General features: G+C 32.2%; 1 protein-coding gene and 1 non-coding gene across 2 annotated transcripts in view; both read right to left on the minus strand.

Moving 5' to 3' along the window:
* The window catches only part of LOC118182361 (cell adhesion molecule Dscam1-like), a 993,488-nt gene that overhangs the window by 690,843 nt on the left and 281,301 nt on the right, over positions 1–21,344 (minus strand). The gene's annotated exons all lie outside the window — the stretch shown is intronic.
* On the minus strand, positions 5,010–5,082 carry TRNAS-UGA (transfer RNA serine (anticodon UGA)). The gene has a single exon. It is a non-coding gene; the product is annotated as a tRNA-Ser (tRNA).

Here is a 21,344-nt window from a genome sequence, read left to right on the forward strand (position 1 = left end):
AATTAAATTAATTTTGATCATGGTGTGAAATGTTTTTTTGTTCGATGTGCTCACGGTGTGTATTTAATTATGGCAAAGCACTCTAGGGCTATCTGCCTAAGAGGAGGGATGCCTTCGTGGAGGACTTTCTAAGGGAGACTGGCTCGTATACACGTTACACATGGGGAAAACCGCGAAAACACCCATGCAGCCAGCCCGTTTGCGGGATTCGAACATCGGACCGAACTACCAGTGTTCAGCGACTTTACCGCTCGGCCTCTGATCGGCTCGATGTGCTCACGAAACTATGCCATATGATAAAATAAAAGCCAAAAATAGGAGAAAATAATTCTGAAAATTTTAATAGAATTTTGTTTAGTCTTTTTACTCACTAAATTTGTATTTCTTGTTTATATCCATAAGTCATATTATCATTTGAAGCAAACGTAGTATATTAAATTAAATGCATCATATCATAAATTTGGAATTTAATTAAATGATATTTTGTTAGCTTGAAAGAGATAAACAACTGTTTTCAAGTTAGTTTTGATTCCCTTTCTATTCTTTTCAAGCAATTCGGAATTTCGTGCAAGATTTTCATTAATTAAGACACTATTTGTGAATCAATTATCAAGATTACATTAATTTAACGGTACTCAATAACAATTTACTCATTTTAATTGAATTAATTTCAATTAAAGTGAGTAAAATTTTTAATTTTAAAAAACCAATAATGAGCTTGATAATATTCAGTTGTTTACCATCTATTTTAAATGAGAAATTTTAGAAAGAGTATCTTTCTTTCTCGTAAATGCTGGGAACATTTTCATTTTAAATTGATGTGGAAGAAGGAATTAATTTAAAATTTATCATTCGACTTGAGCGCATTTTTAAAGAATAATTTGTCTAGTTTGTAAAATTGTATAATTTTCATCCCTTTCTGCCTGCTTATATTTTTAGAAATATATTAAATTACTGTATATTATACTTAAAAAGAGTCATATCGGATAATGGAAAGAGTTTAATTATCGAGTTTATTATGACTTGCATCAACACCTCTGTAGTGCTACAGATGATTGAGGTTTGCTGTGTATACCAACCCGTTCACCTTACGCCCTAATTCTGAGGCAGAATACCCCAGCGGTTCTCTGAAGGTCTCCTAACCCCTTCTCTTAAAATCAAGCTCTCAAGAGAACTTTCGGTTCGCCTTATATTTCGAGTGCTCCCTTGCCGCACAGACACTATACGCTTACAAAAAATCATGCCTTTTTCGGCATTCGAATCCGGGCTTATCAGTACGGCATATGACTTCATTAACTACTATATCAGCACACTAACGGAAATATTTATGTTAATTAAATATATTTTCTCATTTTATTTATATTACATACTCATTTTATTTATATTATATACTCTGAGTATCCGAACTTCGACTATCCGAATCGCTGATTATCCGAATCGCTTTTTTTTCAGAATCAACTGAAGAAGAGAAGGAAAAGGGAAAAAAAGAAAAAGAAACTCAAGAAAAGGAAAGGGAAGACACAGGAAGAGATGAGAATGACGTGACACTTGAGGAATTAGAAGCATTCTTTTGAAAATTCCTGGTTGTTCAGAAGTTAGTGCTCAGCAGAATGGATGGATGGTGTCTGATTCGTCAGACTTTAGGTTTCAAATTCTAAATGATGATTAACTTATCGAAAGTGTGAAAGAAGAAAGTATCGAGGAATAAGATGACTTTAATGTCGAAATTAGCAGATACGTCACCATCAGCTAGTGAAGCTTTTACCGGCCTTGATTGAAGTGGATGGAGTGTCAGCCCGAGTGTGATCACATGGGACTTCTCATTGCGAAGAAGATGCGCAACTTAGCTGTTCGAAAACGGATGAAGACAGTCAAACAGCATGCTTTGATCGAGATGTTCAGCAAGCAATTACTTTCAGCACTTTCCGCTATATAACATGTACGTAAAAGTGATGCCTTTTCATTTTAATTAATTAAAACCTCTTTTTCTTTAAAAATAGTTTTTCCTCCCATTTTCAACACACAATACATACAATAATTAATTAAAGTGTACGTAGACCTTTTCTTCGAAAGAATATCCAATTATCCGAATTTTCGATTAACTGAATCGGGCCCAGTCCCATTTGATTCGGATAAGTGGAGTTCTACTATATATTCAACAGTATTGGGGAGTTATTCTTTTCAAAGTTTACGTACGTTTTAAAGACAGTAACCCAAATATTAATAAATACCTCAGATTATTGATATTTTATTTCAATTTCCGAAAACAGGTGTGAAAATATATATTCCTTCCTTCAGTTATGCTTAAAATGATAGGAAAGCACTAAAACCTTTCATTAATATAAATTAATAAATTTATAAAACAAAACACATTATTCCGTTTTCTAAGAGAAAAGATACTTTACTATTGCTTTACTGCCTATCTCGATACTTTACCTCTCTCAGTTAGCTTACTGCGAATAAACACGTCATTATATATTAATTCTATGAATGAAATCTAGATGAAAATGATTCCTAAATTAAATTCATATTTTACGAAGCATAATCTTTTATTTCTAGCGCTTGTATGATAGGATTAAGCGGCCACTGCAGATCAAATAATTCAACAGCCGCTAAATTTCAGCTAATTTTAATGGCGCTCTTTTTTCCATTAGTTTTTCTGCACCGTCAAACATGAAAACCTGATGTGTACCATAAAATGAATTAAAAATAAGACTCTGGTATTGTATAGAAGTGAAGTACAAAACAAGCAGAAAACAGAATCGGTTTTACAGCCTCCTAATTCAATCAAGATCTTTTATATTTTTTGCCTAAGTTTTGCGTACAGCGGCAAAACGTTTATTGCCTGGTTGGACCAACCCAGCCAACTGGAAGAGATTCAATTTAGAGGGATCAGTTCAACCCAAGCGCGATTGAAATTGCTTTTATTCTAGAAAATTCTTCTTGTTCTGAAACATCGCGATACGAAAGGCACAACAATTGGCTTTTGATTCACGCGAATTACCCAGTATTTCATTCATTCTTTTCTTGGGATCATTCGTTTTATCATTCATCACGACGAATTCGTGCATTTAATATGACCGGTTCATGTGTTCCATTATTTTAAACCTGATATTCTTTTTTCATATTAAGAAATATTCTCTTTTTATTGCATATCATCTCGAATATCAGCAGAAATAACTCAAGATCTTTTCAACAGACTTTGTTTGTTTTACATGATTCGAATACAATATTGGTTCATTTTTATGCGCCTCATTTCCTCCGTATTATTTGCTTAGTTTGCTAAAAGTTTTGATAGATATTTTATACATTTTATTTTAATCTTCCCAACTGCAAATCATCTTTGAATTCAACATTTGCGTTTTAAATTGCTTTTTGATTTGAATGGATTATTACTTCTTCAATGCGTATCAGTTAAATAAAAAACTTTCACCCTTTACGCATAGTTGCTTTGTTTTTCATTTCTCGTCTGGATGATTGAATTTGAGTTTAGAGGTGGCAGGACGAAATGGATTGCTTTTAGTAAAATAAAACATTCTATCATTAAATTTTTTTGTATTCTTATAACATATAAAATAATTTCCACACATTTTTATGTTTAAATATTTGATGTAAGTGAAAACGGGGATAATTATTTTTTGACACTTTTGCCAATTAAAAAATTCCTTTTATATAAAACATAATAAGTATAAATATTTTATTGTCACCTTTTAGGCGGCTTAAATGCTGCTTCATTTTGTTATAATATTATATCGTATTCCTTCGCTTATTTTTTTTCCTAGTTTTTTAGCGCTAAGTTCAGAAAAAAAATTCCGTTTTAAAAGCATCCTTATGATTTTCCACTTCCTCGGCTGTATATAATTTTTTTCTCTGAGAATTATTTTATTCGTAAATTTTGTTCTCTAAATTTACGAATAAAATAACCCTCAGAGAAAAAAAAATATGTACAGCTGAGGAAGTGGAAAATCATAAGATTGCTTTTCTAGCCCAAAGAGCAATTTGCACAGAATTTCGATTTGGAATTTTGCGTCGTCCACTATAAAACGGCGCTTCACTTTTCAAACTGCCACCAAATATTAGAGCCCTGCATTATATTTAAAGAAATTAAATAATGAAGAATATGCATGAATATATGTATGTTTTTCTCGCATTGTGAAAAAACAACGGTACCTAAAGCCATCAAATTTTAAATAACGTACTCCACTCGAATATGGGCATCTGGAAGCCCAAATTTAGATTGTAAAATTTTTTTCTATTATCTGTTTCATTTTTTTGTAAAAATTTAACGAATTTTTAATTGACTTACTCAACGATTTCAAAGCAAGCAATGGCAACATTATGCAGAAGAAAATTCATTTTTTATCTCCAGAGTGCGAGACTGTGTATCGAAAATTCTAAAGATATGCTCTTTTTAAATAGTTTGTAATATTTATGTTGAAATAAATTTTGAGGTTTAAATGCGAAAAACATGATATTTAAAAAATAAAGGTTACCCACAAAACGTTTAAAAATGTCCCTTTGGGTGTAGTACAAAATCTGAACGATTTCAGATTAATTTTCTTTTTATTTTTTAATGTGTTTCCATTTCTGTTTGCAATTTTGTATTAGCATTTCATCCATTCTATATTTCTTTGCATTCATTATTTGAACGGGATTTTGTGCACATTCTCTATACTTATCTTTTACCTCTGTATAGCCTTATATAATGCTGATATGTTCGATTTTTCGAAGTCGGGTCTTCTGTTCGCTCCCCTTCTTCTTCGTTCCTCGATGTCCCTCTTGAGAACTGAGCTCAAGATTCATTCATGTGAGGTGCCTTTTGTGCTTTACAAGTAACTGAGACTGATGGCGACGTGTACTGCTCATTTACAGTAGTTAAAATATCCAAGTGTTATGATCACTGCATATTCTTTGCGGGGTGTAGGTTTCCTTTAAGGAAATAATATTGTAATAGTTACTAGTAGTTTTGTAGAGATATTTGTGGAAGCAAGAGAGTGAAAACAGAGCAGTGCCCCCGCCGGGAATCGAACCACAGACCCCTCGAATTCACGTCGAGCGTGCTGACCACTGCACCATGAAGGCAGGTTAAGAAGGCAGGAGAAATACCTTATATTTTATTTATGGCTACTTTTCACTTGTTATTGTCTTATTGTAACTGCTTTCTTCGGCAATTTAATCGTTCTCATAATTTTCTCCTGTCAGTTTTTGGACGATAATATTAATGAAAAGGGGGGAATACATTAGCAGACATAACATTGTAGTAAAATGCGTGAATTACTATACTAAATGATTAAGAAACCTGGCTCGTATACACGTTACGCATGGTGAAAAAACATGGAAAAGTTCATATAGTCAACCCATTCGAAGGGATTCAAACCACGAAACGAACTACCAGTGTTTAGCGACTACACTGCTCGGCCGAGTATTTTCTACGAAACAACTGTACAGATAACAGATGTTGCTGTAATTCGAACTTTAATATTAATGTTTTTTTCAAAGAATTTCCTTCGCAGGTGTGTCCTCGAAAATTAGAAGCGTTATTAGCATTCGTCCAGTTTTGCTTTGAAAGTGCGTGCTGGGATAACGTTTTGCTTTTATTGTTCTTAGTTCTTATGAAAAGAGACGAAACTAAGAAAAATGTAATTTCACACAGAAATATAAAATATAATAAAATTATAAGTTGTTATTTACCACTAAAATGCTTATACAAAATTTCATGCTATCCGCCAAAGTATATTATCCTCCAATCTCTGTAAAAATAACGGAAAATAAAGGATATGTTAAACAGAGTAATGTTTGAGATTATGGCAAATTAATAAAAGTGCAACTGATGCAAATAAATAAATAGTTATTTTTATCCCGCATTTATACTAAATCGATAACTTGAAAATGAAAGCACTTCATATAAATTGCTTAGGTCAGATGCTAACAATTATGAGGAAATAAATAACTATCGATTTCAAATGCTTTGACCAACACTCACTTTTGATGTGCAAACAAAACTTTCGATTACAAATCATCCCCATTTAACCACAAGTGTTAACTAATTCACTTGTGCGTTATTTTTTATCCTACGGAAATAATCATAAACATCATTTTTAGCAATTAATTTAAGATCTACTTAAATTAATTGAAAAAAAAACTTAAAAGTTAACTTTCAGTTTAAAGCAGGTGAAAAACTAAATTTTGTTAAAAATAAAATTTTGATACATTTAATTAGAAACATGTATTAGACATCCCTTTCTCAACGCTCACCAGCAGTTATCAAGGTCATAATAAACTTGTAGAGAATATAATATATGATTTCATTAAAATTTTTAAAAAGCATAAATGAGTTAACTGTCTTGTATAACCAGTGATATTAGATGTTCGATAGATTGCAACTGTACGGTAACTTTTACCCCACATATACTGAGAAAGCAAAGAAACCTGTATTACAGGTTTCCTACGTTATTCCAGGATCGTTCCCAGATGCTTTTATTTTTATTTGTGCTTATATTTTAACCAAAATGATAAACTTTTAACCAATAAAATAAAAATTACTTTAATTAAATTCTAAATTAACTTATAACGTATACTTATGAAAACATGCATAAGCAATAATAATAATGTAAAAGAAAGATAATCGAATGTGGGTTTATTTTTACCTGAAATCTAAAATTTAGTACCGGCAGGATGTTTCTAACACATTTATTACTCAAACAGATTCAGACTGACATTTATTTAAAATAATTCTAAGATGTTTAATTAATCATAAATAACGTACTTTAATTTAAACTGAAAATAAACAAGTTATGAAAATTAAGTTTTCACAGAAAAATTTTCAGCTGGGGCAAAATTTAATAATTAAATTTTACAGAAAATTTCCAACTGGGGAAAACTTCTTGAGAATAAATAATAGCACCTTAGTCTCTTTCTGTTACTTATTAAGATTTTTGTGGACAAATAAATTAAAACACATAAGTTTGTCTGTAACTAATCATAAAGTTCTTTCTTTCTTACTACAGCTTGACACTTGATGGCGCTTCAGTTGCGATAAAGTTTGTAGACTCGGAGAAAAATAGCTAGAAATTATCTTCTTGGTAGATTGTAGATGCTCGTCTGTCAATCGGATTCTTTTCTTATTAGTTCTCGACAGTGAAAAAAGGTTTTTCACATTTTAATAAATTTCCAAACAGAGAAAATTTTCTTACGACAAAAATTAGTAACTGAGAGTACTTATATTTAGGTAAATACGGATAAAAGTTAATCAGATCTGCGTCTTTAAATCTTTCATTAATATTTATATCAGACTGTAAACCAATTACTCATATTTATAGATATTTTAGTGCTTTCTTCATGTTCGTTTTTAATTGCAATGAAAATAAACTCCGACATAAAATAACTGAAATCATAAAATAATTGTAACACCATACTTGCAGCATATACACAATTCGAATATAATCGCTAGCCACATAAAACTGCCTCGGGGGCTCCATGAGGCTCATGGGACGCCAATTTAAGATCATTTGCTGATCACTACTGATATACCTTGAAAAGAAGATATTAAACAAAACTTGCAACAACGAAAACAGTTATTAAATGTTCTACATAGTTCAGTTTTAGAATACTTTATGTAACATCTGCAGTATGCTAATATTATCGGCGAAGGCCTACTGTAGACAAATTTTATACATTTAGCAATTTTGAAATGCATTTTTAAACAGTCAATTCTCCTATTAAACAGAAACTTCTCTGTTTAACTAGATATATTTAACTAAGTTATGCGGCACTTCACTTCGTACATATAATTATAGAGACATTTTTTTAAGATTCTGCTTTGCTATAAAAAGTCGTCTGCTTGGAAATTGATGGAAGGTTATGTTTGTACTCTTTCCGAAGAAACTTATTCATAGCTAGTTATTACAAAACAAAGCGAAAGCCATGGTTGTTTTATATATAAAGCTAAGATATGTAATATTCACAAGAAGAAAAGAAAAAAAGCTTTTAAGTTTATCTTAAAGTAGAAAATGGGTTACAGATACATAAACAAGGAAAAAACGGAATGTTTCAAATGTTTTAAAGGTAAGATCTTTACAATTAAAAGAAAATTCGCCAAGTCAAAACACAGTTGCAAAACCATTGAAATGATCAGATCAGCTGTAAACAAAGGGAATTATGCTGATTTTAATGTTCAAAATGCCAAAAAAACATAATGTGAATCGTCTTTCTCCACTACATGTCGCCGAACGCAGAAGTTCGCTGCAGAATTCCTTATGAGAAACCTTTATTCTGACAAAAATTGGAAAAATGTTGTCATACTTGAAGTATATTGGATGTATTTAAATGGCTGAAATAAGAAGTGAGCCATTTATTATCATTAAAGAGGAGAAAAAATGTTCAAGTAATCTAAAAAAAATTCAAAGGGATTTATGATTGTTGCTGATTTTTCACGTAATGACAAATTAAAAATAAAGACACTGGAAAAATATTAAGATGATTCCTGAATAAATTTTGCCTATTTTTTGGATGACGCCTGTACTCACAGATTGATTAAAAGACTATTTACTCCAAAATGGATTGTAAAATGCATTCAAATTGGACTCGTAATGGATTTTTTTAAATGATGTTTGCAAGCAGTACGTATGTATCTCGCATGCTCAGAAATGATTAGCTATTAGCTTTTTTCTATTCAGATTTTGTTATATGGGACTGCTATAAAATCTACAGTGCAAATCCCTTTTTTTACAAAAGCATACACGTCTCTACCTATCTATCTATCTATATGTATACATAATGCTCTTTTACACACCTTAAAAGTCATTATCTAGCTTTTGGTTTCGCAATTGTTGATCCTAATCACATAATTCCATTACAGAAGCGTTTCAAATGAAGAAACTATTCACGTTTTATCAATTCTAAATTTAAAAAAAAATAATTTTGGTCAAATAACGCAATCTCACTTTGAATGCAGTCTTCCGGTTCTTATACTTATATTGGGAAAGTTTCATACTTATCATGAAACAAAAATATATAACTGTGAGAAGTTTGACTTCCATACAACGAAAACTGACTGGGATATTTAATTTAAAAATGGGGAATTTTTCATTTCAACTTGGCTTGAGGAATCAGTTAATCAAGTTAGAATTATTCGGGGAAATAAATTCAAATGAAGTGCAGCAAAAAATGTGTGTAATTTAATAAGACGTTCAAGAGAGTCATCTAGTGTCCACATTAGGTTCTTTTATGAGCAGGAAGACTTGAATATGAGTAAAATTATAAAGTATTTTTCCCTTCTTCCAGTATTGTATTAGTTCAAGTATGTATTAAGTATTATATTATGTCAAGCATTGTATTATGTCAAGTATTATATCATGCCAAGTATGTATTAAGTATTGTATTATGTCAAGTATTATATCATGTCAAGTATGTATTGAGTATTGTATCATGCCAAGTATGTATTAAGTATTGTATTATGTCAAGTATTATATCATGTGATGTATGCATTAAATATTGTTTTATACCAAGTATTAGCAAGTACTATGTTAAGTATTATGTACAGTTTAGCAAGTACTATGTCAAGTATCATGTACAGTATTAGCAAGTACTATGTCAAGTATTATGTACAGTATTATGTCAAGTATTGTATCAAGCATTATGTGCAGATTTAGAGAATGGTGGACGTGGCGCTTAACTGATTAAACCACAATGGTAGAGGAATGGTGCCCACATCCCCCGTCACTCACTCACTCTCTTCTTCCAGCATGCCTTTGTGCTGTAACGGTTAGCACATTTGAGGTTCGAGTTAGCACACGAGTTAGCACACGAGAGTTTCGAGTCCCAACGAGGGCACTGCACATTTTTCACGTCTTCCTTCTTCAAAATAGCCTAATGACTCTGCAAAATATATACAATAAAAGACAATAAAGTCACTCAACATGAACTTATTGAAATATATTTCTCTCGACATATAATTTATACTGTTCCTTTCAATATATACATTATTTTGGCAGTTGCTAAGTAGCGATGCAGGGCTTTATTGTTATAAGAAGACCTATTTTTAGTAACGATAAAAATACTCCATGGTTTGATAATATTTCACGCTAATATTTTTGATTAATTCATCGCTTAAATATTCGGACTTCTCATTACTTGCCATCCATGCCAGCTATTAAATCCTATGTCAACATCTCTGCATAAACTTTATTTTTAAAACCCGAGTTACGAAGTTTTCAGTTTTGTTACAATTTATACAGTTATGAGAACATCGCAATTTTAATCTTAAGAAAATTTTTAAAAGTGATCACACAAAGAACTCTGGAACTAAGATTTACCGAACTGAAACATTCTTTTAAATGTTTCTCCACCGTATATGACATAAGGAACTCTTGCATGTTTCTATCAAGTCATCTATTTTTAAGAACTTCGCATTATTGCGTAGAATAATTATCAGCATCAAATAACCGCAAAGAGAAACTTCTTTTTTATTCTTCTAAGAATACATAAACATAGGATTCGCAACAAAACTTCCGGAAAACTCTCTACTCATAAATAAACTTGCAAGCTACTTTCATAGCGAATAAAGCCCTAAACCAGTAATTTTACCCTCACTCCCGCTTTTTCGAGTTTTTTATTCTTTTGTAGAAGCAACAATGATTGGCCCTTATTCATTATTCTTTCCTCGGTTGCGAACATAAAAATCATTCCCTAAGCTGCCTGGGATATTATCTCTAAGAACCATTAATAAAAATCTTTCCGAAAATACGATACAATGATTTTTTTTCATCTTTTCCTCACTGTATATGTTTCTGTAGATTGATTTCTGTTACTGAAAGAATTTTTCTAGTCGCTCAGAAATATATTTACTTTTCACGACCGATGTAGAAAGAGATGAATAATCATATAAACGTTTTTTCATGATTTATCACCTCCGGGATTAGAGTATCGTTTATCTTATTTGATAAAATGTGGTTTATGTTGCTAAATTTTGATATTATTCATTTCACTTTAAATGGGATGAAAAAAAAAAAAGAAAACTCAAACACATAGAGCAAATTCCTTTTTTATTTAAAAAGAACTTGATTTTCTATGCATTCTTCTCTTAGAAGATATATGGATTTTTTAAGCGTTCGTTTAATTTAACTAGCCAGTTGTTTTATGTTAATGTGCTTTACTGTCTTTCTCACGTTCCATTTCCCTGCCAGAATTCCTAGTTCGCGGTTATTCAAATGCTATAGTACTTAAAATAAAGTTCCAGAGAGAAAAATCAGAGCCTGTTCTGCCTGCTGAAATCCATGTAATCTGCGGCGTTGCGTTATTCTTGCCATTAGGGACATGTCACGCCGACTTAAGGTCAGAGCCAACTTGCTCGTTCTCTGTCTGTGTAGCCGTTTTGGTAACTTACATTTAATTAGTCAAGTCAAGTTCATTAATTTGATTTAAGTCATAAATGCTGGCTGTCTGTAGGCATGAGTAGGGCTCTCTGTTAACTTTTATTTGAGTTAAATGGTTCTTTACAACATTTCTCAGTCTCTCTGGTACTTTACAAGACATTGCGATAATTCACTTAGATCTTAGAGTTCTCGTCTATGCTTTCAAAGAACGAGATTCCAGAATTTAAAAACATAGATAAAATTAATAAATTTGAAAAACTTTTGGTATACATTATTTATTCAATGCCTTACTAGGGGTGCTATATATTACGTATTTAAATCTTTTGCATAGTAATAGTAATTAAAATGTTTATAATTATATTTTGAATTATGAAAATTTTAAATTACCATTTCCAGAGGCAACTCTTCTTCATCCTAATAAAACTATAATGTGTCGTTGTGATTTGATACCAAATTAAAATCAAATTTGTGGGTGTCGTCTGCGTTTAAAACGTTGTTAAACTGAAAATATTGCGTTAATATTTCTTAATTTTATGCATTGTTTTAAACTATTCGAATTCGTTTAATTTAGCAGTAAAGTTGAAGAAACGGTATGATTTGTCTCCTTCATATTACAAATAATAAATTAAAAAATCATTTTATTATGATTTTAATATTTTACTTATAAATACATTCCAGTTTCGAAAGAACGTAAAATATATAACAAATAAATCACCAACTACTTAAAAGAAAGTAAAGTAGTTTAGTAAAGTAAATCATTTTATTATGATTTTAATATTTTACTTATAAATACATTCCAGTTTCGAAAGAACGTAAAATATATAACAAATAAATCACCAACTACTTAAAAGAAAGTAAAGTAGTTTAGTAAAGTAAATCATTTTATTATGATTTTAATATTTTACTTATAAATACATTCCAGTTTCGAAAGAACGTAAAATATATAACAAATAAATCACCAACTACTTAAAAGAAAGTAAAGTAGTTTAGTTGAACGAAATTTCAGCTAATGGTTTAAAATAGTATTAAATAACTTTAAATGTTTTATTGAACAAGTGTCCAACATCAAAAACTAGTAAGATGTGTGGATTTTAAAATTTATGGATTTTAATTTCCATTTTAAGTATAAAAAATTTTAATAATTTAATATTTCTAAGCATAAAATTGAACACAATGAAAATAGTATAAAGTACAAAATACACAGTGGAGCCTCTTGTTATTTGTATCTAATTAAAATTTGTAATAATAACAATAATTAATAAAAATGAAAACAGAATGTTTTTCCTTCTTAAATAAAAATTAGTAAGTTTATTAAATAATGCTTTTATATGTATCACGCATTATTTTATCATTTTGTCCCAATGTAGAAGTAAAAGATATGTTTCATAAAATATACTTCTGCCGATAACAATATCTGTACCATCTTCTATCGTAATGTTTTATTCAATTAATTTTTTTTTTATCATAACTCAAGAATAACCAACCAGCTTTAAATGAAAAATTCAATTTCTTTCAATCACGCAAGAACTCTGCAGCCAAGAAGATTCACATGCTATTACATTAATTATGCCTGGACATATTTTAATATCACAAATAAGACTAAGACCGCTAAATATTAAAAATTGTACTTTACGAAATATATATTAATTAAAAGTTTAACAGACTAAACGGAAGAATTTGATACAATGATATTCATAACCGACTCCCAGTCAAAATTGAAATATTTCACCGATAATAACTTACGAATAATAATTAATTCTATGAAAGAGAGGGAAGATAATAGTGGAAATTTTTTTTCCAATAAAAAGAAAAGGCATTTGAAGAAACAGAAATATTATTTAAAGAAAAACGAGAATAAAATTTGGAAGTGAATCAAGGCTTTTTTTATGAAAAAGAATTATTTAAAATTGATAAAACTTTATGAGCGGTAACGTAAGAAATGTGAGTTTAGAAAATTCCTTTTATTTCCCTTACTGCTTAACTAATAATATAAACATAGCCCGAAATCTTTTTGGGTTTCCCATTCCCTCGCTGTAATGAATGTAAAGTCAGTTCACACTGCATTCGAATTTGTTCACACTGCATTCACTATTATTAATGTCTTATAGTCACAGAATTGTACAACTACCATAGTGAATGTGTTCCTGTAGATATTTATTTACACGTTCTACCACTGCGGGTAGCAATACATATTGAAGGAAAGGGCATCCGAGAATAACAACGCCTGCGTTATTTATACTTTTGTGAAGATTCAGTTTAAAAAATGACGATTGACAAAACCGATTACGTAACAGGGATTATACTGTTTTCCCTAAAGTTTACCTACTACTTTTAGCGAAATTCCTTCTGAATTTAGCGACTTTTTAGCTACTTTTGCAGGTGCATCTAGCGACATTTGAAAGTGAGAGTTGCCATCCATGGATATGCTGCTGTTATCAAAAATAGCGCGAACTGGAATTCTCCATCCTTTTGAATTACAAACATATGCTATTGTAGTCGTTAGTAATACAGATTTTCTCCGTGTCAATAGGCAACTTGATGGATTTTTATAAGAACCATCTGCATACTTGTTTATAATAGCATCACTGGAAGTTTCCGTTTTTGTTTTGTCTAACTGTTGATCGATGACGGCATTAAAATTTACGGCATAACACTTTCATTTTATTGTTATTGCTTTGCGCTTGCTGGTTTGTTCTTACTTTTCGTGAAGTTCGTTTTCAGTGATACGGAAATGTGAAGCTTTCTGTACAAGAAGGTAAGATTTTTGTATTTTTCATATAATTTTTCAATGTCAATGAAATCAGTAAGATGTTAATAGTGTTTTAATTGTTCCTCATAATCAGGGGCGTGGCCTGAATTTCCGTATAGGCATGCTGCTGAACACGAAGTGCTTCGAAATTATGTTAACACATGAAAATTAGAATTACATGTATTGGAAAGTTGAATATTTTTTTTGAGTATTAATATGTTGTTTTTGAGTCTGATTTAATGGTTTTTTTATTCAAATTAGTGGTCCGCTAAATATAAAATTATGTATGTGGTGGTCCGCGAAGGGTTGACGACCGCTGATTTAGACACTCCACTTTGCAAAGTTTAACCATGAGGACAGATTTACAGATTTAATAGGGCAGTAACTTGAGAGCTCGACTGAAAATTCAGGTAAGCAAGTGATCTTGACTCTTATAAGTAATTATCTGATACAAATAAAATCATAAAATTAACAAATAATTTAAAATAATGCATAAACTTACAAATCCTGCTTATATAGAAATTCAAGAAATAAATAATTCTGTAGAAAATTTTCGGATAAATTTCTCTCGAAACGAAACTGAAGCAAATGTACAAAGGATACAAAAGACGATGATTACTGAGCCGAAAGACTCAAAGTTGGATACATGTGTGTGCTGGCTTGCCACTGATAAAGTCTCTGAAAGAAAATGACTTTTTACGCATGGTTTTACGCATGGTCGAAATCAAGAAATTGCCCTCTTTTGAAGATACGCAAACCAAAACTTGATTTAAATATCAGTTTCCATTGGCTATATTCACTCAAATATGAACAGTCCATTACTAGCTCGAATGCTAGACGAAATTTTATTCACTAAAATGCACGACATTTTATGAAGTCAAGGAGGTGAAAATAAAATTTATAAATTTATGATTTACTTGCTTCATACAAAATTGCAGATCACAGACAGATTTTCTTAAATTTGAAAAGTTTGTTTTTGTTGGAATAATGTAAAACAAACGGAATGTTGAAAAGATGGAATCCATTTTAATTACGTTTGAAATAGCAAAGGGATATTATCTAAAATTATTAATTTTCTTTAAGGCTTATTTATTCATTTGTGTATTGATATACAGATAAAGATATAATTTTCCGAGGCAAAAACAATAATTATATAGTGACTTTTGAGAAATTTAATTAAAAATATGAAATATTTAAAATATTAAACTTTTCTGAATACAAAACGTTTTATTCTGGTATTATTTTACATCGCAGTTGAGTATATACATTATCAGTTATTTGATGCTTCATTATGTACTTGCAAACGCTTGGATTATAACAAACTCATACTGAATCCTGAATGAGGAAAACTTGAGCATTTAAGTTAAAATGTATTAAATTGAAAAAGTCTGATGTTTGCTTAATAACACTATTACATTTCTACTTATGCACAAAATTTATTCAAGCTAAAACAATTTTTACGAAGAATACGAAGTATTTTAAACACAATTCACGCCCTTTCCATCTTGAGGAAAACTACTGCAAGATAAACACTATTCTTAACAGAAAAATCTATCCTCCCAAATCGAAAAATCTTTACGTCCTTCTTATGAGATAAATAAAAGAAGAAACAAAATAAACATGAAATATATATATATATATATATATAAGAAACTATTTCGTTTCTTAGTCTACAAAAAAGGGCCTTTGATGAACAAACTTAAGGAGAAAAAAGTGAAGCGTAAAATTAGCTAACATCATCGGGATAAAATTTCGCTTCTGATGCGGGCTCCTTGTTGGAAAAAAGAATTAAATATATCCATATACATTCTAAGTTTGAGTAATTTTGCTCTCTAAGTTTAATTTTTTACTGGACTCATGATATTAAGAGTAGAATAATTCAAGTTAAGCTTTTTTTTAATAAATGATCGAGGTCTACCATTAGTAGAATTATAAGGAATTTTCTCCCTCCTTCCAACAGGCTTTCGTGGTGTAACGGTTACCAGACTCAGCGCGTGTTCGAGAGGTCCAGATTTCAAATCCCGGGGAAGGCATTGCGGATTTCGTCAGTTTCTTGACTTTGAAAAATTCTAATAAATCCACAGCGGCTCCCGAACTAAAAAAGGTGGTGGATGATGATTCTTTGCCACCAAGAATTGGCGGTTGAGTCATCCTGGTCTCCAGTCCCCCTTTAAAAGCGGGAGTATAAGTGATATTTTCTCCCTCCTTTCTGCATGCATTCGTGGTGTAACGGTTAGCATACTCGGTGCGTATTCGAGAAGTGCAAGTTAGTGTCCTGGAGTGGGTAATGCTCATTTCTCATGTATCCATGCTTTATAGCACACTCGGCGCGTATTCGAGAGGTCCACGTTCGAGTCTCGGCGAGGGCATTGCCCATTTTACACATCTGCTGCTTCAAAATAACCTAATTTCTCTACAGAATAATTAATAATAATCTAAAATGGTATACTTTAAGCCTTGTATTCTTTCAGGTTAGGAGGATATTTGATTTCGTAAATTACATCATAACTATGTGAGAAAGGGGAGGGTTGCTTTCGTGGAGGACGTTATAAAGATAATTGGCTCGTATGCACTTTACGGATTGGAAAATCGGGAAAAAACAACCATACAGTCAGCCCATTTGATGGGATCTGAACTCTTATCAAACTAAAGTATGCAGTGGTCTTAACCAATCTGATGGGGTCTGTCCTGTTTCACTTCAAATCAGAATAATATTTGTTTTGAACTCCAAGATTATATTTGATAACAAATGACGATTGTTTTTCCAAAGCAAAATTCTCATTGTAACCAAGTCCTTCTACTTGGCATTGTTACATACCGATTTTACTTTGACTTGAATTACACGATTAGCGACTTTTATACGTGCGACTGTATTTATGTTTAGTAACGTTAATTAAATCCCTTCTTTACCCGACATTGCATCTATTTTTAATATGTAATGCCAAAAAGCATGAAGCTTTGTGATGGGAATAGGCTTTGTGACATATTAACAGGATTTGTATCTCGCAGCTTTAAAACACAGCTGTAAAGAGCTCTGAAATGATAAATTAATACTCAACAATGGGCAGCTATATAAAATAAATAATAATTTTATTTATACATCTGCATATTTGATTATCTGAAAATTTTTTAATTAGTCCATTTATTCCTACATAATGACACACAAAAGCGGCAATCAAACATGAGCCCTCGGTCCACATACTCACCATTTTAAGAGGCCCTCAAAAAGCTTCATTCTCTAAGTATTATTACTATTATAATTGATGATTGTATGTAGCCTGGTGCATGTTATGATTTGTTCGCATGCTTACGTATTGCTAATTACAGTTTACTGTTTACATATAGTTACGTATTTGAATAATCAACTGGCTGTGGGTGCTGTAAATTCACGTCATTAAATATTTTCGTTTAGCTCATGTTAACAAATTCCAGACTATGTATTTAAGGAAGCTGATCGAGAGCAACTAAAATATTTTTTTAAGATGTCTATCACTTAATTTGTTTTTCTTTTCTCCAGATTCCTAAAAAGTGTACAGATGAGAGCGTCGGAAGAACTTTTAAGTGAATCCAAGGAAAGATATGCCTTTAATACAGAAATAAATGTGGAAACCTTTTTCTAGAAAAGCGGGAAAAGTAAATTTGATCCGACGTTAAAACTTAAAATTAGGCAAAGGAACAATTTTCTGTGAGGCGTAGATTTAATTGAAATTCTGTCTATTTCGACAGCTAACAGCAAAGAAGAGAGGACCCACGAGCTCATTTGCACCAAAACCAAAGGGCGGAGCAAAGCAAAAATCAGCCTAATGCCATTTATTTAAGGAAATAGTACATGACAAATTAAGATATTAAAATTTTAAAAGCTTTAGGAAGGACAGTTTCAGAGTTAATATCATTAAATAACGAGATAAATGGTTGTGAAAGTGAAAAGCTTCGAGACAATTAAACTCTTCAATAGAAGAAGCTTTATGGATAATTTTCGAAGACCGAGTGAAAACTGTGACTCCATTTATAATTAGCTATCGAATATTTTTTTCTTCTTTAGGACATATGATTCGTGTTCCTTAAGGCGAAGTTTAATTTAATAATTTTAGATTGGCCTATATATGTCGAACCCCACTAACAAGGTATGCTATAATTTCTCCAAGAAGTGAATTTAGAGACGTTACCTTAGGAATCGACCAATGGATTTTATTGATATGTGAGAAAAAAGAACTTATTTCGTTTAAACCAATACCAAACATAAGGTGTGGTGTACACATCAGATTTTTTTTAAATCTGCGAAGAGAAATGTAGGAAGTGAGTACTCCTCGCAGGCGTTAAACAATGTCTGAAATTTTCACACCATCTTCTCACAAAAGCGATTGATTGCTCTTCGCATCTTCCATGGTTGCAGAACAGCATTAGATTCTAACACCCTCTAAAAGCTACATTCGTTTATTGCAAATTTCATATGAGAGATAGATAATTTGTACGCGGAAATGCGAGGAAAGGTAATATATATATGCCTTTCTCTAGAAAATTTTGCGAATCGGTTTTTTTAATTGAAACGCAAAAATTAGGCGTCATCGACTTCCGTGTTGATAAATGTGTTTTTCCTTTCATTCTAAGATATGTGAGATTGTTACTACCATTGAGGGATTAGAATAAGAAACCTGTTTGTTTGGTGAAAATTTAAACTGCCATTGCTGGGTTGATGAGAAGAAAAATTACATTTCCTTTCATTCCGTCTTCACAATTATAGTACAAGCGGAGAGCCGCCCAGACGGTATATTGGTTAGGGAAGACTGACGGAAACACCGAAGGCCCCGGATTCGAATCTCGGAGAAGGAATGGATGTAATTGTCTGTCCCTTCACAGGAGGCAAATGGTGGGCCATCTGTTAGGTGCCTCCATAATAAAGAGACTACAACATCTGGCCTTGGAAGTGGCCGATGCCGGCATAGCCAAATGGATATTGGATAAAAAATGCCTATTGGATAAAAAAAAGTACGACAGTATATGGGAAACATAGTCGATGAACATAGTCGGCTAAATGCAGGCTGTGTAGAGTATTGTCTTTTGCATTTGAAATAAAGCGACGTTTTAAAACCTGTTAAGCGTTTTCTCAAAGGAACATGTGGAAAATCAACTGTACGCTCACTGGGAATCTAACAACATATGAGGCCCCACCAATGGCCAAGTGATTGAGACCACTAAATACTGGTAGTTTGGACCTGGCTTGGGTTCGATCCCAGCTTTGTTGGTTTTCGTGATTTTATCCATGTGAATACCAGCCAAATTCAGTCAGAACGTTCTTCACGAAGTTACCTCTCCTCTTAAGCAGATAACTGCCCGTGGCTTTGCAATATTGAAATTATAACCAACAACGAATATTTAATTGGATATAAGAGCCAAAATAATTATGCTTAAAATCTGCAAAAAAGCTATAAAATGTGATATAGTTTTGTAAATTTGGATTAGATTTCGCAATAAACTCTAAGCTCATCTAATTCCTACTGAACATAGAGTGTAAAAATTGTTATACCAGAATGAGATAGGTAATCAAATGTATAGCTTCCAAATTTCAAAACTTTTCCGTTTAACTGACGTAAAGTGCCTTTTAAGCAACATTAAAAAAAAGAAAGGGAATAAAAAAGTGGTAAAATATTAATTCACTGGCATTACTGAGAAGAATCATCAATCCATTCAACTAAAATTCCTTTCCTTCCAATCCAAATGGGATTTCTAATAGATGCACTCAAATAAACCGCCTATCGATCTATCCGTATGAAACATGTAAGAACACAAACATCCCCTATAGGTACGGTAGGAAAAAAAATATAAACAGCAATGGTTAGATAAAACAGATTTCGGTAAAAGGAGAAAAAGAGAGATAGCTTCGGATCATTTCGGACATTAAAAAAGAGACTCCAGTTTCAAAAGTTGCAAGCATCGCCTGCGAGCGGCAAAAAGTCAATGAATTTTAAAGTCTCTCAAATCAATAAGTGAGGGCACAGGTGGCATTACCGCCTGAAGGGAGACACGCTACGACTCGCCTCGCTTACGTTATGTGAGGAAACTAACGTTCTGTAAATTTTATTTCCCTGTAGACTCATTGCTGTTTGAAGAAGAGTGGTGTGTTTAAAAATGAATGGTCTGGCTCTAAAGCACGCCAAATTTACAACGTAAGGGACGCAATATACTGCGCATGCATCACGTTCCCCATACATATATAATATCCCTTTTACAAATGCATTCATATATATACGTGCAGATATATATTTAAGTGTAATACATATTAATTTGTAAGCTAGGGAATATGTAAATAAATATTATAACTTAAATTATAGACCCATATTTCTTTATTTTACTTTTTGTATCTCTCCTTTTTGTTTTAAAAGCAAAACTTTTTTTATAATAATTTTTTTCTGGACTGCGTTTTTCCAAATTAATCCAGTTCACGCTTACTTATCTAATCCTGCGTTGCAAATAGCTCTTATCCAATCAGATTAAAGAACCTCCTTTTCGCTTTGTCTCCGCTCTTGGGATTCGTCGCTAGCCCCTGCTGTCCATCATCTGTTGTTTGTACACAGTATGCCATTGTACACACTATTGTCTGTACCCATTTTCTGTACAAGTGTAACGTATACGAAATTGTGGGGTGCATGTCGCACCTATATTGATATATGAATGAGACTAACATCTGGGGCTGTTTTTGTTAATGGTGGAAGTGGGGCTGTGCTGATTAACCAGTATGGTAGAGGCACAGTGCCCACGTACCCCGTCACTTGTACTTGTGTGAATGAGACTGTGCATCGAAAACGTCCATCAAGGAATTATATCTTGTCTTCGACCACGTGTGTCTGTGAATATCATCTTATGTATATCTACGGCTATGACTGTCAGGTAACCTCTCGCTATGCATTCTTGAAATTTACAATTGTCCCCCAATCATCAAGATGTTTACCGTACTTGTCATATTATAAGGTATTTCTCCGGCCTTTTTAGGATGCCTTGGTAGTGTAGCCGTCAGCACGCTCTGCGCGTATTCGAGAGGTCCGTGGTTCGATTCCAGGCAAAGGCGTTGCTCATTTTTCATTTCTTCTGCTTCCAAAATATCCTAATATGTCTGCAGTGGCGACCGAACTAAAAGGGTGGTGAATGATGATTCTTCACCACTAGGATATGGCGATTGGGTCCCGGAATAGATAAGGTATTTCTCCCTCCTTCTTAGTACGCCTTCG

The sequence above is a fragment of the Stegodyphus dumicola genome, chromosome 12 (assembly GCF_044657685.1).
Source record: "Stegodyphus dumicola isolate Sdum_Otavi_A_Nest chromosome 12, ASM4465768v1".
NCBI classification, from domain to species: Eukaryota; Metazoa; Arthropoda; class Arachnida; order Araneae; family Eresidae; genus Stegodyphus; species Stegodyphus dumicola.